We start from the raw sequence: 20,761 nt of genomic DNA, 5'->3' as shown, positions 1-20,761 counted from the left end.
TGGCGATGTGATTGTGACCGGAATGATACCCTGAGGCTATTCCACAGTGAAAGTGTCGCCCACTGTCCAGGGCTCTTGAGCTTAGGAGAGAGTGGGAGTTGGGTAAAGGGCCCCCTGAAGGGCAGGGATTAAGGGCAGTATTAACAAGCCTGGTGCACTGTGCCACTGCGACCCAAGCCGGTACTGCAGAGGCCAGCATTCTGCAGTGCAAACACCGGCAAAGCCAGGAATAAGTTTCAGAGTGTCTAAAGAGGCAATATATCGTAATACAAAACTAGTCGTTTGTAAAAGCACAATAATCCCTTTGCTATTTTCCCCTGAGTTCCCCCGGATTTAATAAAGTTTGTCTAATGGATGAAATATGCCTCTTTTCGTTTCCGACACAGTAAACACATTAAAAAAAACAGCCTGTAGTACAGCAATACCTCAGTCCTGCAACCGACCGGTGAATATATACGCATTAGCCTTTTTTTTTTTTTTTTTTAGGTGCTGTGATGTCTTAAAGCACATTTGCCTTTTTCAAGCCAAACAGACTCTATTCAAGTGTCATTTAAATAACAATCAAAAGTCTAGTCTTCATCTGTCAGCTTAGATAGAGGCCGGTTTGAGCCACTGGCTTTTGAAGTTATCCGAGTAGTACTCAATGCATTTTATTGATGCCACCCCCACACAAAGCCCATCTAGACCCTGTAGTCTGTTGAAGCTGATCAGTCATGCAGACTAGTTCAACCAACAAGGCTTGATTTCCTCCAGAAAGGCCTTGAACAATGTGCCTTTAGCCCCCCATCATCTCTGTGGTTCTGAGAGTTGTCTCAACTTTAATTATAGCTCTGAAGTGAGTAGTACAGGGGCCCTCATACTGACCGGACCTGCAGATGCACCTTCTATGGGAACTTCGGTTAATTGCGACCACCGAACTCTGGCGGAGGATGGGGCGAAGGTGGGGGCTGCTGTTCCTAGACCTCCGAAATCCCCTTTGTAAAAGCTAATGTGGCAGAAAAGACCCTTGCAGCGGAGTCTCTCTCTGCCGATTTAATCCCTGTGTGTGGAGTGAGCTCCTCAATAAAGGGCTCAGTGGCCCGGTGCTTCCGAGGATTTCCTAATTGCCCATTCTGCAGACAGATTAAAACGGCCTCGCCAGCACCTACTAGCACTTAGAAAGGGAGACTGGAAGGGATCAAACCAGGATGAGCCTGCTGCTCTTCCAAAACCATCAAACGTGTCCACTTACTAGGCACAAACCCTCTGGTCTTGAAGCTGAAGTTTCAAGATGTCACCGAGAGCTCAGCAAAAGATCGACCCCTGAACTCCTTTCGGTTTGAAAAACCTCTCACCTTTCCAGTCCTCCTGGATATTTAGATCACTCACCGCACTGAGTGTCTCTGCTCGACTCCTGATCTCCTCCAGGCAGGCAGTTCAGTGCCCTGAAATTTCCCCCACATCCAGGAGAGGCCCCAAATGCTCTTTCTTTTTATACCATCAAATGCAGGCCCATTGAGATCACATCTTGAAAAGTCCTTAGCGTTAGGCGTGGTTATGAACCATGCTAATGACCCATGAAATTCCCTCTTTCCTCGACCTGAGCAGCAGCAGCATAAGGCAGTGGCTTTTCATAAGTGCGCCGCTGCCTAGTGAGCAAACAGTTACTTTGACCACTGGCTACAGGTTTCGAAAAAAAAAAAAAAAAGAGTCCTGTTACTGTTACATGAGGTAAAAAGACATTTTCCCCAAGTGCTTGGTAATGGGGTGTATTAAGCTATGTTTTTTACAGCATACAGGAATGGCAAATGTCATACTCTCAGTGTGTCCGAGTGGGAGGCTCTCTAATGGAGAGGAACCAGTTAATCCTGCTGACCGTGATGTGTTGACATGCAGAGCTGCTGAACTGCCAGACATGTGGAACAGACGCAGGACAAAAAGATGATCTAATGATGCAGTAAGGAAGCAGAAAACAGAGCCATCAATGCACATTGCTCATCCAAAACCTAGTTACCATTTTAAGGCCTCCCATGCTGCCTCAAAAAATGACAGCATTGCATGCATTCTTTAACAGAATGCAGTGAAAATTTTATTTAAGACTGCAGCTGTAGCTATATAAATTGTTATATGATCATTCAATACCAAAAAGAAAAAGAAAGGTCCAAACCTGCCTTTCCAAAAGTCTGGGGTCAATAAGTTTTTTAAAAAAATTAATACTTTTATTAAGCAAGGATGTGTTAAAATGGTCAAAAATGACAGTAAATGATTTTACATTGTTACAAAACCTTTATATGTCAAATAAATGCTTTTCTGAAAGAATCCAAAAAACTGTATCATGGTTTCTTGAGCACCAAATCAGCTTGAATGATTTCTTATTAGAAGGATTGTGTGAAACTGAAGACTGGAGTAATGGATGCTAAAAATTCAGCTATGCCATCACAGAAATAAATTATTTTAAATTGTAGTAAAAAATAAGTTATTTTTATTTGTAATATTTCATAACATTACTGTTCTGTTGTATTTTTGATCAAATAAATGCAGTCTTGTTGAGAGATTTTCTTTCAAAAATATTTTAATTTTTTTTTTTTTTTTTTTGTTTGTTTGTTTGTTTGACAAAATAGTATAAAATTGTAATATCTGCCATTCACTGGTTATCTGACAAAAAAATAAATTGTTTTTGCCAGAATTTTATCATCAGTACATCCCTATTTTAAACAAAAATACTATTTTATTTTAACATTTGTGTGAGCTGCATAAACATATTTTTTTATAATATCATTCTTCTCACTTTACCTATTTTTCCATGTAGAAGTGCATTCCAAAACAGCCACGTAAGAGGTTTCTGTTAGGATGCTGCCTTAGAAATCAGCATGCCTATGTAGGCCATATGCAACAAGGCAGCTCACTAGGTTTAGGAATGGAGCTATCAGTGTTGACAATATTCTTCCAAACACACACACACACACACACACACACACACACACACACACACACACATGATGAAACATCACATCTGTGTGACCCAAAAATGAGACATTAGGAACTGACAGCAATATAGACAGATTATGTGTCTCACTGATGTGTTTGGTTTAGTTTTTTTCTTCTTCACCGGAGGGTTAATGGTGATGGAATAAGAGGTTAATGACACTGAATCTCCTGTGATTGTTGCTATTGTCACTGAACTCCAAACATCTGGAAGAAAAAGGATAGAAATGGATCGTTCATTTGACCTTGCGACTGCCCTCAGTGTTGGAGAGAATTCTCCATCATAATTAACTATCTGGGTCAAACTACAGATGAGGAAAGGTTACGTTCAGAAGTTTTGTACATTTCCATGCAAGTTTAATGAAGAACTGAATAAAACAACTCCAACTATTTGTCTGTATTGCTAAAATACACTAATACCATGATTAACAATATTTAGGAAATTTTGGTACCTGACAAAAATGTGCTGCTATTCAAATCTGGAAGGCAAAGTTAATGTTTAAAAAAGCAGTGTGTAAAAAAGCAGAGTGTAAAAAAAGCATCAATGCACGATTTGAAAATGCACAGCATTGATTACAGAATTTAAAAACGCATTATCGTTACTATTAATGATACTAAACATTTTACAGAAGATATCTCAGATTATACACGCATTCAGATACTGAGAAAACACTGTCGGTTGGAAATCTTGTATGACCAAAACTGCTACTTTTCAGGAAATGGAAAAAAACACTATTTTTAAAATAATTACACACAGTGTTTTCAAAGTTGATATTGAGGCATTATGTATGAGCATATACTGTACTTGCATGTGTCATTATATTATTAACATCTCACCAAAATCAAGCTTAAATGAAGTTACAAAGTAACGAAAGTAAGCAATAAATTTTGTGTTTTTAGAACCCTCACATCTGAGGCAGTACATCGCATTAACTTTTCATCAACTTACAGGTTGTGAAGTTTATTGTAGCAGTAGCTACAGTATGTGGGTATTCAGTTTTTTCTGTCATTTGGTCAAAAGCTTACATTATAAAAAGGGGTTAATAAAGTTCTTCTTAAGCGAAGCAATGCGTTTGTGTCTAAAAAAAAAAAAAAATCCATATTTAACGAGTTAAATATCTAGTAAAATATCTAGCTTCTGCCAGACCACCTTCTGTATTCAGAAACTCTTGCGGTTTACACTTTTCTCTGCAAGTTGAATACGGAAGGCGGTCCTGGCAGAAGCTAGATATTTTACTTCATAACTTGTTAAATATGGATTTTTCTTTTATACAAACACATCGCTTCACTTCAGAAGGACTTTATTTATATAAGTATTTATTTATCATACTTTTATGATGGATGAATGTGGATGGAAGCACTTTCTTCAGCTCAAACTCGTTGGCATCGCTCACTGCCATTATGAAGCTTGGATGCGTCAGGATATTTATTAATACATCTCCGATTGTGTTCATCAGAAATAAGAAAGACATATACACCTAGGATGGCTTGAGGGTGAGTAAAGCTTGGGGTAATTTTCATTTGAAAGTGAACTAATCCTTTAAGGTTTTACCGAAAGTTTGAAAAGCCAATAGAGTTACAAGGTTTAGTCTCTTTAGCTTTTAGCAATTTTCGTTGGTTAAATATTTGCAAAACCCACAGACAGACATAATTGGTGACCAAATGATTTATGAAGAAAAAATAAAATGTTGAAATATGGAGATGAGTTTTCTGCCCGACAGCGAAGATATTTTAATTTTTATTAATTTATAAAATAACTGTCTTACAGAATTTTAGCATAAGAGTGAAATAATAATAATAATAATAATAATAATAATAATTTAAAAAATATATATATTATTTCTGCTCATTGTAATTGATGCCTCCCCCTGGAACCAGCCCTGTTTGTGTGTCAGTAATTAATTTAGTAATATCTCTGTTGGCATCATACAGAAATCTACCACACACATTCAATGGTCCATCTACTGTCTGTTGCATTGAGTTATTGATTTAATATTGCTATTGAGGTAACGGGGGATGGTATTGTAATGAAATCAAAAATGACAATTACGCTTCCATAAAACCAAAAATAAAGTAACTGAGCACTCATGTGGCTTGATATTTTAAAATGGTTGGAAAAGACACAAAGAGAATCGAGGAATGGCCTACCATTAAAATGGCTGCTTTGATGAATTCCAGGTTGCCCTGTTAAGTGCCCTTTACCTGTCAGACACATGATTTAGAGATGCCATCTGTGAGATCAGGATCAGGGATGTTTTAGTACTAAAATGTGAATAGTTCCCACGTGGCATTGGGAAAAAAAAAAACATAAAATTAAAGCTGCAGTCCGTGATTTTTCCTCTTTGTCGCCATCTCTAGTTTGAAACCTGCAATTGCAGTCATATGCGGAATAGATATCTGTGCGTTGTGCCTCTGCACAGCTCGACAGCGCGGATTGAATCTAATGTTTGCTGTCAGTCACCGCACCGGTGTGGATACTGCACTTCAGAATCACAGATTCTACGTCTTGAAAGTATGACCAATATAAGAATTTTCACTGGAAATTTTCTCTGCCATTTCTGCCACTTTTGTTCTGACCAACTGAGGTAAAAAGCATTAGGCCTACAATAAATCGTGCTGCTAATGATGATGATTAAATCTAATGATCACTTAGCTTGGATTATGCTAAATTGTGCAAATTATTATTACTGTTATACTTTGTTCTCAAATCGTTAATGTTGACAACATCAGCATTACTATGACTATGTGTATATTAGCGTTACCTGTAGATTTCAATTTCTGCAGCCACTCAACCGTCCAAAGTCTTTTGCTTTTTGAATACAGGTGAATCTCCAGTTGTCACTGATGACTGTCATTTGGATCTTTCTGGATTACAATCCACCATCAATATGATAAGTTTAAATATTTCAGCTGCTGTGAGAACAGGCTATAAATGATCCACTACCTGCAGTATCCTCACATGATGAAACCGACTTGCCTGGACTCCTTCCTTTTTGTTTACGGACGTGACGTAATGACGCACAGACGAACTGCTGCATGCTCAAATTTCCCGCGGAAATCCACCATGTCGCTCTTATTATAAAACATTATTACAAGGCTTACAATTGTGAATCGAGGCTAAGATAATGAGATCGTTTTGAATACTGGCTGGTTATGTACTTGCTCAAAAATTGATTTTGGATCATTTTTAACCAAAAAAAAGTTAAGGACTGCAGCTTTAAAATATTGTTATACAGTTTTAGTTAAACTCTTTAGAAGAGTGTAGATGAAGAGGCATAGTGTACTTTATTAGTGGTAATAGAAAAAAAAGATTCTATCAAACATTTCCATCATGATAGTAATGCTACATAATGACAGTGATGAAATTAGTGTGGCCACAATTCATGGCTACATCAGATTTGTGACAATGGTTGATCACAACAAATAATGACATTATTTTTTTAATAATCAGAGAACCAATGCAATATTTATACAATACTTTGAGTTACTGGCTTTTGCTACATATTCCATAAATTAATTTCATTCAAGACTTCAAAAATGACAATACAATTATTTTCACAATAATTAATTTCCAACACTCATCTTTCATTATCAGTAGACATGCAGTTTCTTTCCTCCCCCTTGAGACATGGCTGAAGAGACGAGGAATTCTGAAGGAACCTCAAAGGAGTTTGGCTTTTCAAGGCAAAATCCTTGGATTAAAAATACATCCTTCTTGGGACTTTCTCTCTGTTTGGCCTTGAACAGACTAAAGTCCTTCGAGTTGTCATCAACCCTTGTCACACATAACACGATGCATGTGATAATCATAACCAGAACATCATGTGAACAGAGATCAGGCCTGAGAATTGGTCTCATTCGCTAAGATCTATCCAAACACACAGCTGCAACGGTGAACCATAATATCCAGTTAATTTAAAAACTAATATAATGTTAATCACGGTATGTTAAAGCTAAAGTATGGAAGATTTGTGCAACTAGCATAAACAGAATTTATTTCTAGAAGAAAAAAAAAAAAAAAAAAAAAACTGTTTTCAAACAAGTTACCCATGTCTCTCATTGGTCAAAATAACAGACAGCCTAACCCCCGAACTCACGCCATTGGGTGAGCCACTGTTGCTATGTGAGGCTGGTTAAAGTTCGCAAACAGAATTTGTTTTGATAGCGCTTCAGAGACTGTTTTACACTTTTCAGGGGAATCAACCTATGAATGTTTTACTTGTAGTTAGTACATTAAACTGGAATGCTAAAAAGTATTTAATCATCAAAAAACAAACACTAAACGTGTGGCCAAATGTTTGTTGACAACAATAACGTGTGGGGTGTCAAACATAACGTTTGTTTTGGACAACAACTGGATGCTGGAATGGTGCAGTGAAGGGAGTCTATAATCCTGTTAGTGTAGCACCTGAGTTGAAATGGCTAATCCTGTTTAAACTCACAACACAGCCCAGGTAATCTTCCTGTGTCCCGATCAGCAGCTGGCTCATTCACAGCGCTAAAGGTGAGACATCAATCCGTGATCACACCTGCGCCGGGATTAGCCATCTCATGGCAAAATAATGTACAGTATATGCTGTGGAAATGTGCAAGATAAGTACTTCTCTAGCTTTTGTCAATGGGTTATTATGCAATGCTTCTTTTCAGTGCAAATCTGGACTGAACACACACTAGCCTGCTGAAGCCGAAATCTGCAATTTATTTCCACTGGTGTATAAAAAAATATATGTATTTATAACTGAAATGCAATTGTCCCCTGCACTGCAGCCTTGGTCCCCCATGTATGCTTAAAATGTTTGACACAACTGTTCCAAACCAATCTTAATATTTAGCAATATTATCACAATTTTTCCAGACAGAACCTTTTTTTTTTTTCTTACTAAATTAATTCAGGAGTTACATTAAAACTCCAAGTACGTTTCTCCAAGAGTTACATTACATCACGTGGTCCAAAAGGTACCACAGCATCACCGCAGGCTTGTGAGAATTCCATTTTTTTGCTCTGCCTGTCACAGTAACCCACATTTGGAGGCAACCGAGGCATTTCTTGAGGCTGTTTCGGGCATATGCAGTGCCGCCCGCACACAGCTCAATCACCCTACCCATCATACATCATGAAAAGGCCTCACCACGCACGTTCTCTCTCTCTCTGTATTTTTCTGTCTATTTGCCTTTCACAAAACAAGCAGAGAAAACTAACTGATCTTCCCTGTAACAAACATACATGTGTGACAAACAGGCAAGTTTCTCTTTAGGAAGGAAAGTTCTTATATTTTTACAGTGTTTTACACAGCATAACATACAGAGACATGTAAAGTATATGGCAGATGTCGAATGGGCCCTAAAAGAAAGCTTTAACACTTTGCATTTGCTAAATTTGGATCTGTATTTCAAGTCAAATATTACAATATTTTTGTGCACACCACTTTTTTCCAAGATCTGCAACTAAAAAAAAATAAACAAAAATAAAAAATAAGTTACAATCATATTTTTACTACAGCTTACTACAAACACGGCAGTAGTGCACCAGCCATCCAAGAATCAGCTATAAAACAAAGGTTTATTTTAACCTAGAAGCCAAGACTTTAAGGTTTATGCCTGTATAGAAATTAACTTTCAAAAATAAACCTACTTTGAAAAAATATTCACAGGAGTAAAAAGCATGATGACGTGTAGTTGGCAAATAAGCTCACACAGTGACGCTAACATTATTTTAAAGTTTTGTCATTAACGATTGATTCTTTCTGCAGATCTCTACCACAGTCTCTCTCGCACAACCTGTCATCAGAGGACTTCTAAAATTGCCACTTTTTTTTTTTTTTTTTTTTTCAGACGGAGGCATGATTTTCTTTGTGCTGGCGGCGAAAAAGGGGCTTAGAAACTGACCTGCTTGTGCACTCCTGCTCCTGACTAATACTATGAGAAAACAATAGTTTGCCATTAAAAGCAACTTCTGAAATGATTTTGCTTCTTGAGAAGCAAAAACTACTGTACCTAGCAAAAACTAAAAACTACTGTACAAAACTACTGTATTGTCCAAAAGCACTACACAACATTTTGAAAGGTCTAATAATATTCAAACTGCCAAAAACACTTTTTTGAGCAGGTATGCTGCCTGTTATTATTTTTTTTAATTAATAAAATCTATCTATCTATCTATCTATCTATCTATCTATCTATCTATCTATCTATCTATCTATCTATCTATCTATCTATCATAACTTTATGGAATTTATCTATAATCGTTCATCAAATTCTAAAATAACGGAGTGATTCTAAAAAGAAAGAAATTATGTTAAATATTGAAACCGCCAGTAGGTGGCAGCGATTCGACGTTTTAATTTGTGAGCTACTTAAATCCTTCATTCAAGCCAATTCGTTCAAAAGTCAGATTAATTAAGGAAGAAAGCAAACACCGATGTGAATACTTTTGTCATTGATAAGACACTATTGAAAAATGAAGTAACAAAACAGATGGCTGTTTTGGTTTCTGGTTACAGTTACACTGATAGTTATGGCTAAATTGCAATGGATTAGCTAGCTAAAATAATGCTAAAATATATGTGGAGTGTTACTTAGCTATTACAATGTTTTCATACCTCCTTCTCAGTACATGCTTAATTCTTTTTAACATCCCTCTTTGAACAGAAGTTTATTATAGTCAGCTGGGCAACGGTTCTCTTCATTTTTTGGTGCTACCCGTGCTCTCCATTGAAACAGTAGAGCGCCACTCGCGTTGTTTTGGTGAAAGTGCGACGCGCATTGGTTGGGCGTTACCAATCGGTTCAATGGAAGGGGGGGTATTTTTTTTTGACTAATTTATTATGACAAACTCATGTTCGATTAGAAACAAAATTATTGTTACAAAATAAATGAATTATACGTATTTTAGTATAGTGATCACACCTACTACCTAATCTACTGTGATTTTCATGTTGAAATATTGGGGGGTTGTAACTGATGGATTTGAATATTGAAAATATTGAAAATATCCCCCCCATCCCCCCCGCAAACTACGCCCCTGGTCACATGCATGCAGTTGTGCAATGCATACAGTTATTGAACATTTATTATTATTATTATTGACAGTCGCCTACATCTAACATTAAAAAAAAACATGCCGTGTTAATTTACATCTAATAATATCAATATTCATTTAATGAAAAAATATCCAGACCTCCAGAAACTATTATGTAAGAGGTTTTTTTTTATTTTATTATTTTTATTATTATTATTATTATTCTAAGTCACAAGTCTATACTGAACTAATTTGTTTTAAAAACCAAACCAAACAAAATGTTTTATTTGCTGAATAAATATTGGATTTTAACATTTATGTTGTTAATTTATAGCAAATATGTTATTGCTCAAATTAAAGTTATTTTTAGAATTACTGCTAAATTCAGGCTTTTCTAAGTAAATGCTGAGCAGGATCTGTCAGTGGTAAGCATGCCTACAGTACGGCTAGGCCAGCAGATGCCCGCTGAGTTCATCAAACCACGTGGTTTGCAGTGCATGGAGAGCATGCATGAGGTGATACAGCTATGCATTTAAAAACTGTCCCAGTAACCCTGGCAGTGGGCATGCAGCAGGTATTTAGGGTAAGGGTTGGCCATTTTCCCTTATGAATTAGTCCCAAACCCAAGTCCCTGCTCTGCCAACACCTTCCCTGCATAAGAGGGCTTTTCTCTTGGTTCTGCAAGAATGACAGGATTGACATATCTGCAGTTCAAGAGAGAAAACTCCCAGGTGACTAAGTAGGCAATGTTCCACTTCTCACATGCTTTCCTATTCTTTTCCTTTAGAAATGTCGAGTTATTTGAAGGTCAAGGCCTACTGAGATGTGTGGGCAGCTCCTCCCTCTCACTTAAAGACAGAACCATGTGTTCAGTGGCTTTACACCCCATTTGTGAAAAGAAGACATTTGCAAAGTGAAAACAGGTGAATCAACTAAACACATCAGCACTAATTCGGCTACAGGGAGATGGCGTCACATGCAAAACAGACAAAATAAAATGTTTTCCATATCAAATAAAAGTCACCTGGTGGCTCAAGCATCAGGAATCATATTCTCCAAAACATAATTTAATTACTTGCTGAGACACATTCAGAGTTTTGAAAATAAATGCAGTATTATTATATATACTTTTTAATATTGATATTTATCATTTAGTAAAATATTCAAGTAAAGTTTTTTCCCCACTGAGAAAAAAATAGTCATGTAACAAAATACATCTATGAGCCACTTTGTAAACGGACACTGTCATATATATTGTGTGGAACAAATGCAAGTTTAATTTGAAATAATGTTAATATGTGCCCAATCCGCAATTATAATTCACACTGTAAATATATAAAATATTCACAAAATATATCTTTTTTTTATAAATATTCACATTTATGGAGAAGGATTTTATGGTTTATAGAGTTATTTTTATTTTAAAATATGTTTCATATAATTTATATTTACAATGTGAATTATAATTGAGGATTGGGCATAGATAAACATTATTTCAAATTAAACTCACATGCATTCCACACAAAATAAAAGTTTATAAATACCTTTTTTTTTCCATTTCATCACATATGCGGTTCCTTTTTTTTATATAGTGATGAGTCATTTTGGCAATTATTACTGTTAATACTTAATTACCTACTAGTGCGGAAAAGTGAAAAGTTTAACATTATCAAAAATTAAAATGTAAATAATTTGGAAAAGGCAGTGAATAGTACAGAAGACGGCACTGCTCTATTCAGACTGAATACATCTGACACCTTATGAAATAAAATCCATGTAACAATGTTTTTGAGGATCGTTTGACAAACGATTGTATCTTTATTTTTCTCAGGAAGTGAATTGTACTTTGACAATGTTAATACTGTTAATACGGCACTGGCCATTTTAATTTTATTTTACTTATTTTATACATAGTATATATATGAAACTGTTAAATATTTTCCCGTAATTCTCTTTCTGCTACTATATAATGCTTATAGTGCACGACTTTAATTTTCAGTTATAGCACAGATGAATAATGTCAGGTATTTTTAAGTATTATTAAGTTTTCCCAAATATAAGACTCCCGTGAACAAAAAATTGGCTTTAAAAATTAGCTTTCTACAAACAATTTCACAAATTAGGTTTGAGAATCTTTCTTAGCAGAGAGCGGAGTGTATTTCCAAAAAAAAAAAAAAACTCACTCAAGTAGAGAAATGAGGAGTTTTTGGATGGACGTAATGAGCCAACTGAATGTGGGTCAACAGAACTAAACTACAGTTCCAGCGAATTAAGACAGCACCGTTTGTTTAATGCCTTAAATTAATTTTTCAAGAAATCAATATCAATATATATATATATATATCAATCAGTGTGTTTAAGAAAAAAATTAAGAAAACAAATAAATTATTTAAAAAATAAATTAACTTAAAAGCACATTCGGTCCACAATACAAGAAAGAGAAAGTGGTTTATTGATAAAGAGAGCATCTCACTTCGTTTAAAAACAATCCCATCTGAAGAAGGGCTTTCTGGCACTCTGTGTCTCATAAATACTGTAAACTAAATGAGAAAAGCCTTGGTCCTGAGAGAGAGGAGCGTCCTGAGCTAACTTGACCGAGAACCCAATAGCACCTGGATAAAAGCACGACAAGAAGACATTTAAACAAACACCTAGTCCTCAGATTTGCAATTTAAACCAAAGCCAGCATGTAAAGCTGCTTTGAAATCATCCGTTTTCTCTTCCGTTGGGGGAAAGATCCACCCATGAACGAGCACCTACCTCAAACCAAGTTTGAGCTCCCTGGATTCACGTGACTGCCAATGTGCTACGTGAATGTGGGTCAGGCATTAAAATTTATGAGTAATACAGAAGGCAGGGTGACGTTGTGATTGGGGCTGTTGCTGGGTATAAAAACAGACAAAAATAAACTGCCACACAAAGAGGTGAGAATGCAGGGGTGATAAGGTGCCCTGTAAGGTCCTGGGAATGAATTCTGGTTTGTGTCCACCACAGAGAACAAGCGTGAAATATAACTGTCATGGCGCCTGCACAGAAAGAATTTGGGTGCTGCGTTCTATAAAAGAGTTTTGACGGTCTAAACAGTTATTTCAAGCTTTTTGAAGGCAGATGGAAAAAAAAACAAATATACAACAAAACAATTAAAAGTATTTAAATCACTGTTAAAAAAAAGCACAACATGCCATGTTTGATATATACAACCAGGTATTTTTCAACTAAACAAATCTGGCGTAAACATGTAAACTACTCAAACAACTCCATATAACTTAAAATATTTAGCTTTAAAATACAAACAAACATGCATTTATAAACATCAACCCTGAATTTTGTCTTTGTGTTCTGTTTGTGTACTAAAATGTTTTGAGCTGTTTGAAAAGAACGTCACATCTGTGCAAATGTTCAGGTATGAGCCGTCATTTTGTCGCAGGGTGGGGGGCAGGACAGTGCAGATAATGGCGGAGAGGGTTATGTTACTCCTGCAATACAAATTTAGAGAAGCACAACGTTTCCGCCATTCAGTGACTGACACAGCAGGATGTTTCATTCCAACCTGCGGTAATGTAACTTTGATTAATGCTGAAAATGAAATACGCCGATGAAGTCCAATCTGAGTCATTTTATATAACGAAACTTTGAACCTAGATTACTGATTACAAAATTTCTCTTTCATGCAGTCGTTTTTTGTAGAAACCACGCGGCAACTTTAATCTTTAATTACATGTTGGAGCCTTTTGATGCAATATGGCGTTAGACCATTTGCATTATTCACTGCTGACAAGGGCTCAATTCCATTTTTGGTCCATGTATTTAGAGAAAAAAGGTCTCATGAAACATTCTGTCATTGATAATCATTAGCAGATGAATCTAAAGTCCAGCGGTAAACAGCACTAACAGAATGGAAGCATTATAGCTATAACAACTGCTGACCTGCAGACCTCAGTAACTGAATTTCTCCCTACAGTTCCCCAACAGAAGTAGCCCGTAATCTCATAGAAACAAAGCACCAGTAAGGCTGTGTGACTCCCATCTTAAAAGATGCACTGTTGTTTTAGCAAGTGGACACAGCTGACTGCCATTCCCGCTGTAATCTGATTTCCAAACTAACGAATTCACTGTGCCCAGAGCGCTGTCAGTTTAAGTGCATTCTCTCACTGTAGTAACTGTGTATTAATGGACGAGGGTCGTTGGGAAAAAAACAATGATTATATTTATACACTTTAATGGATGAGTTAATTTGATTAAACCACCAAACAAAACAGCGATCTCATGCTAAAGTTGCAATAAGTCACGGAATGGAGGGCAATTTGGTGGTCGGAATGGGTTTTCTCTCAAAGTGTTTTCCTACAAAGAGGCAAAATTGTTCCCTCAACCCTCAGGACGGCAGGTCACAGTCCTAGCAGAAGAAACACTCAGTCATGCATTGTGAAATTTGAGGTATTTCTGTCTGGATGAAAGTAGACTGTAAATTGCCACCCTCCAGCTGCCTGAAATGAATTATAAACACACATACGGAAGGAACGCACAAACAAAGAAGTGGAAGATGACTGAACACTAAGTGCTGCTTAAAACAGAAAAATCAATTAATGTCAGGCACAATAAACTGGACGCTGGGTATATGTATATGACTTGCCATAGAGAGATAAAATAGAAAAAAATCAGCACACTTTTTTGCTAAATAACAGTGTTATTTAAGCGAACAATTTCAAGAATGCATGTCTGAAAAGCAGAGGCTTTGTCATAATTATAATTTGTCACTAAAATGAAATTTAAGTACATTTGTATTTTTTACATGAAAAGTACATGATTTTTTTTTTTTTTTTTTTTTCAAAACTAAACTAGATAATTATGAAAATGGTACCTAAATTATAATTGTTAATAATATACTAATAGTTTCAAAATGCTAGCCCAGGTGATAAACCTCAAAATTTTGTTATTAGTAATAAAATGAAATTAGCTATTTCTGGTTAGTTCTCACAGTATGACTGAATTAACCCCATACTCCATTTTTTGTCTTCCGCTTGCACCATATTCCAGAGGCAAGTGTGAGGGTTCACAAAATGGCGGACAAATCCGTAAACTGGGGCAGAACATGGTGCAATGCCACCTACAGGAGCTGAAGTTTGACACGAGCATCCAAGGTCAAGCTTGAAGTCATTAATTTCAAGCATTCCAATCACAATAGAGGTTAATGACCCTAAGAGAATAAAATCCATGTGGATTCAGACAGTGATATCTGTGTCTTGCCCTCATACAGGAGTCCTCTGACACTAGGCAGCCCTCATAACCTTGAGGAACCAATTACACTACGCCAAAAGTGAGAAAGTAAAATAAAAAAAATACAAAGAAATGTTTCCCTACAAGAACCATGTGTTCTTATTATAGTAAATTTAAAATAAAAAAAAAATAAAAAACATCTTATTCAAATTTCGTAAGAGGATGTTTATGAGTCGCTTAAACTGCAGAAAATCTTCATTCGTTATGAGACAATTCATTGCAAATTTTATTGGCACAGGGAGAAAAATAAATCCAATTAAAATATTTACTTTCATTAACTAAAATAAAGAATGATTTAATAAGAAGAATAATGAGTAAAATATTTAACTAAAACTACAAAACTACAAAAATAAAATATTTTTGCAATGCTTAGCAAAATATGCATAATAGGACATGCCATGTGGTTCTCTGCTGTTTACAAATGAAACTAAAGTAATCTTTCTAAGTCGCTATAGATAAGAGCATCTGGTAAATGGCTTAAAAACTAAATTATATACACACACACAAGCATTCACTGTAACTATTAACTGCTCCATTCAAAAACTAAATAAAGATCACTCTTCAGACCTGAACAGCTCCATTCTGAAATGTCTAAAAGTGCTGCATAATGGTGTACCCTACACGAAAACTCACTTTTCACCCTAACTGCATTTTGTAATTCACCAGCCTCCTCGTAGACCTCACCGTAAAGCCGCAAGGGTTAAATCGACACCTCAGGGCTTAACTCATACACAGCAGAAATGTGTTTCAGTGTATTTATTTATGCTCTGATTGGGGTCATTTAGCACAAGTCATTTCAGTCTCACACTCCTAATTGAGGCACATAACAGACTCAAACAGCCGAGGCCTGACTCAAACCACACTAGACAGCACCGCTCGCTTTTATGGTGGCATGCTAGAAAACCACAGCTCACAATGAGTCCGCAAACTCTAATTTCAGTTTTCCAGGATTGCAAAAACAACCAAGTCAAAAACATAGAACTATACAATGCATTTCTGCTCTGCATTTCTGACAATCCAAACCTGGAAAAACTGATACATCTCATAGATCTACAGGCTGACTGGTAAAATCGATAGTATGGGTTAAAAACTCTGCAGCCTGAGAATAGAGATACCTTTTCCCAGAGCTCTCTCCCTCTCTCACACATACACACACATAGAGAGAGAGGGAAGACCCATCTCAGTTTAGCTGAACAAACATTTCACTGCTCTGACATAGCACAGCAGACACAAACACACGTAACTTACAGGTGGAAAAATAAAGAAAAAATGATTGAGATTTGATTTAATTATTTGAATCTATGGAATACGACGCATGGAATACGGGACAGAAAACTTTTTTTTAAATACTTTTTTTCTTTTAGATTTGAGAACGAATTTGGTTTCTTTTTTTGGAAGATATAATATATATATTATATATATATTATTAGCAAAAATCAAGCCCATTAACATTTTAAAGGCTTAAACTATGTGCAGCCTCTTTCTTCAAAAAAAACAAAAAAACAAAAAAACCTTTATATACACTCTACTCTGCATTCTTTCCTTTAGGATGAACTGGAAAAGATTAAGATATGTAAGTAAAATTATCTTCTCTTTTTCCTTGTTAACTTCCTTTTAAGCTATTGTTTATCATAAAAACAGTTCAACACAAACATCAAATGAAAAAGACAAATACCAACAATCCCCAGAACAAACTACAAATCTAAAGCTCAAAAAAAAAAAAAAAAAAAAAATCTAAATTCTTCATAGAACTGATGAGAACAAACATCTGTGGACTTTTCCATAATTACTTATATTGGTTAAAACTGTGGCATGTAATGTATAAGTTTGACTGTGTGGTTACACAAAGCTCTGTCCTCTGCCAGAAACAGTCTTTGAGAGCGGTCTGATGAGGGGTGCTGGGGTGTTCGGCGAGGGGGGCTTCATCTTAGACTATTTAAACCATATGGTGATATGACATCAAAAGGCTACAGTACTGATCCCACCTCAGGAACATCAACGAAGAAAGAAATGAAAATAACAGGCTCTTCAAAAGCTGACAGGATATCATCAGACTATGCATTTATTAACATATTTTGGGTGATTATCAACCCCACACCCCAACGGCACACAATGTAACAGTACACAGCCCTCAGTAACTCAAAACAGAAAGCAAGTGTCAAACAGTAAGCATGCAATAAATGAGGCCATAAAGTTACAATATGCTCATAGAGAGGCTGATTTTGTGAGAAGACCTAAAAGTACTTTAAAATGGAACACACAAGTTGTTAAAACAGTGCCCAAGAGAGGACTTTTTGTGTGCGTTTCAAAATCTTCATGGTTTTATTAGTGAAATCGCACATGAAACACTCAAATGGAAGACTCTGAGTGTCCATAATGTTTGGGACTGATTTAAGTGACTTTACAAAACTTTTACCAGAACTGATCAAAGAAAAAAAATATATATATATATAAAATAAAGAAATAAAATATAAGGCTTTTTCGACAACTTCCATATTTTGTTTAATCTATATTAAAATATTTATCACATGTCCTACAAAAAAGATTTGAGCATATGGCCTGAGCAACCTTCAAGTGGATTTCAGGATAATACAATAATCTGTGACGGTAATGATTTTAGTTATTTGTTTTTGTTTTTGTTTTTTTTAAAAAAAAGTTGAAAAGCACAAATTTATAAAATATATCACCTTTTTATTTACATGATAACCAATTAGAAAATTTTTATTGAAAACAAATGAGTTTTCCCAAATATTCAACATGATGGTAATGATAGCAGTATTGTGGCACTGAATCTCTGACATATAAAATAAAATTACAAATTGTACAAACAAATACCAAGTTTGATTATTTAAAATATGCTTTTACTTCTTAGGAAAAGTGCAAAGTTTTTTTTTTTTGTGTATGTTTAGATAGAAGATGAGCCCAATGTACAGTAGTGTTTAAATGTTTTAAATATTTTGCAACTATTTGTATATTAAGGAAATTCGGGAAAACCATTAAACAGACAACATAAAAAGTTTGACACTGGAACATTGGAATAATGATTGTTTATAAAAAAAACTTCTTTTTCTAGAGTGTCAGAAACGTTTCCCCGATTGAAGAGTCACCCATGTGTTTGTATATTTTTATGTAAATATAGGTTGGTCTATATTAAAAATATATTTATATAAAACGGTCAAAATAAAAAATTAACACAAATGGGAAAAGTTCAAAGCAGCTCTGACCTGACTGTAGTTTTGAAAAACTCGGCTACGACCTGCCAGCCATGACTCTGCAATAGCAGTAAAAACTTGACTCACACTCCTTACAGTACTGATGTACTGAGGTGTTTCTTACCTGGGATTCGTGCTGTTCCAGTACACAGCATACCGGTCTGAAATGATCTTACTGTCATCCGCGCACACGGTGACCCAAAACAGGAAACGACCATGAAAAGTGTCAACTCCATCTGATATGCAATAGAGTTTTTGTCCATAATGTCAATTAACAGGGAGAAAATAGAAGCTCGGCTAATAATAGATGCGTTTAAGGAGAACTATCAAGTGTGAGAGAGTCAAAATCATCACATTCTTCAGCTAAGGAATAAAAGTAAAGTCAAAGCTCAGTGAATGAACTTATCACGGAGGATCCATCCAGCATCTCGACCTCCATAGCTTGAGATGTTTCCATGACGATCAGTGAAAGAGAAGCACTGCATGTCAAACTACAATACCGCTTGCTTTTCACATCCATTCTTCCTCCAGTGGCTTTAAAAAAACTTTTCTCGGACTCGTAAAAAGTGGCCAAATAGTTGCCATCCATACGAACGTGCACGCTCTAAAATCCTGCTGGTACTCCACACATGCGCGTGGTCCGTGCGTCTCCTCTCTGAAGCCACCTGACCGAGTCGGTCTTCTTTATCACCAGTCAATGAGAGTAAAAAAAGTAGCCAACACTTCAGTGTCGAACTGCCGTGTGAAAGTTATCTTGGTTGCGGGCTCGTGGCGCGCTCACAGACGCGATGCTGAATCCACACACGCCGCATCACGCGCAAAGTTGACGGTGAGGCGCTTTAAATGTCGCTTCTGCGCGTGAACAACTTGCTGCTCCTCACAGACCGTCGCTCTCACAAGTGTGAAATGACATTTTCTCTCTTTCCTACCTAAAGACGATCGGTCCTGCCTCCACAGCGCGCTGTCTCTCTCTCAGCACATGTCTCAGTCTCTTCGCTGTCTGTCCTCGACTGCGGGGCGGAGCTGCTTGGGAAGAGGGACCGCCTGGACCTACACACTGAAACTTTGGAGATATTGGCCATTAAGAAAGCCATTAAATGAAATTAAACTTAATTACAGCTCGCATTAGATAAAGAATGATAATTGCAAAATTGTGTGGGTGTGTGACATGTTTAAATGTTGTTGTTTCTAATCTGAGCGCTATAAATGTAAAATTGTTTGTAAATTTGGGGTAAAAACAAAATGCCAGCTGTGCTTACCAGTTGCCATATTCACAAAACATCTTAAGGCTAAAAGTAGCTTCTAACTTGATGATTTAGGAGAAACTCTTAAAAGGTTAGTTCACCCAAAAATGAAAATTCTGTCATTTATTACTTACCCTCATGCCGTCCCACACCCGTAAGACCTTCGTTAATCTTCGGAACACAAATTAAGATATTTCAGTTGAAATCCGATGGCTCCGTGAGGCCTGCAATGACATTTCCTCTCTCAAGATCCATAAAGGTACTAAAAACATATTTAAATCAGTTTATGTGAGTACAGTGATTCAATATTAATATTATAAAGCGACGAGAATATTTTTGGTGCGCCAAAAAAAAAAAAAAATAACGACTTACACAGTGATGGTTGATTTCAAAACACTGCTTCAAGAAGCATCGCGATATGAATCAGCTTATCGAAATCATGATTCGGATCGTGTGTCAAACCGGCAAACTCAGGGCAAACTGCTGAAATCACGTGACTTTGGCGCTCCGAACAGCTGAATCGATACGCTGATTCATAATGCTCCGATGCTTCCTGAAGCAGTGTTTTGAAATCGGCCATCACTATATAAGTCGTTATTTTGTTTTGTTTTTGGCACACCAAAAGTATTCTTGTCACTTTATAATATTAATATTGAACTACTGTACTCACATGAACTGATTTAGATGTGTTTTTAGTACCTTTATGGATCTTGAGAGATGAATTTTTTTTTATTCAACTAAAGTTGAATAACTAAAGTATTAGTTGAATTTTTTATTCAACTAAAATATCTTAATTTGTGTTCCGAAGATTAACGAAGGTCTTACGGGTGTGGAACGGCATGAGGGTAAGTAATAAATGACAGAATTTTCATTTTTGGGTGAACTAACCCTTTAAAAATAATGGGCGTGTCAGTCCCAATTTTAGGACTCCTAAATTTAAGAGTATTTCACAAAGCATTTTAGCATTAAAACTAGCTCCTAAATCTATGAAATTTAGGGGGAGTCAAGAGGACTCCTAAGACCAAATCACAACCAATCCTAAAATGGCC

The 20,761-nt window shown here is 36.2% G+C and overlaps 1 protein-coding gene and 1 pseudogene across 1 annotated transcript in view; both read right to left on the bottom strand.

The window, feature by feature from the left end:
- The window catches only part of LOC125256356, a 141,418-nt pseudogene extending 121,654 nt beyond the window's left edge, over positions 1–19,764 (bottom strand).
- Positions 1–20,761, bottom strand: part of magi1b (membrane associated guanylate kinase, WW and PDZ domain containing 1b) — a 1,153,738-nt gene that overhangs the window by 222,825 nt on the left and 910,152 nt on the right.

The sequence above is a fragment of the Megalobrama amblycephala genome, linkage group LG21 (assembly GCF_018812025.1).
Source record: "Megalobrama amblycephala isolate DHTTF-2021 linkage group LG21, ASM1881202v1, whole genome shotgun sequence".
NCBI lineage: Eukaryota > Metazoa > Chordata > Actinopteri > Cypriniformes > Xenocyprididae > Megalobrama > Megalobrama amblycephala.
This window is presented reverse-complemented; position numbering and strand designations above follow the sequence as displayed.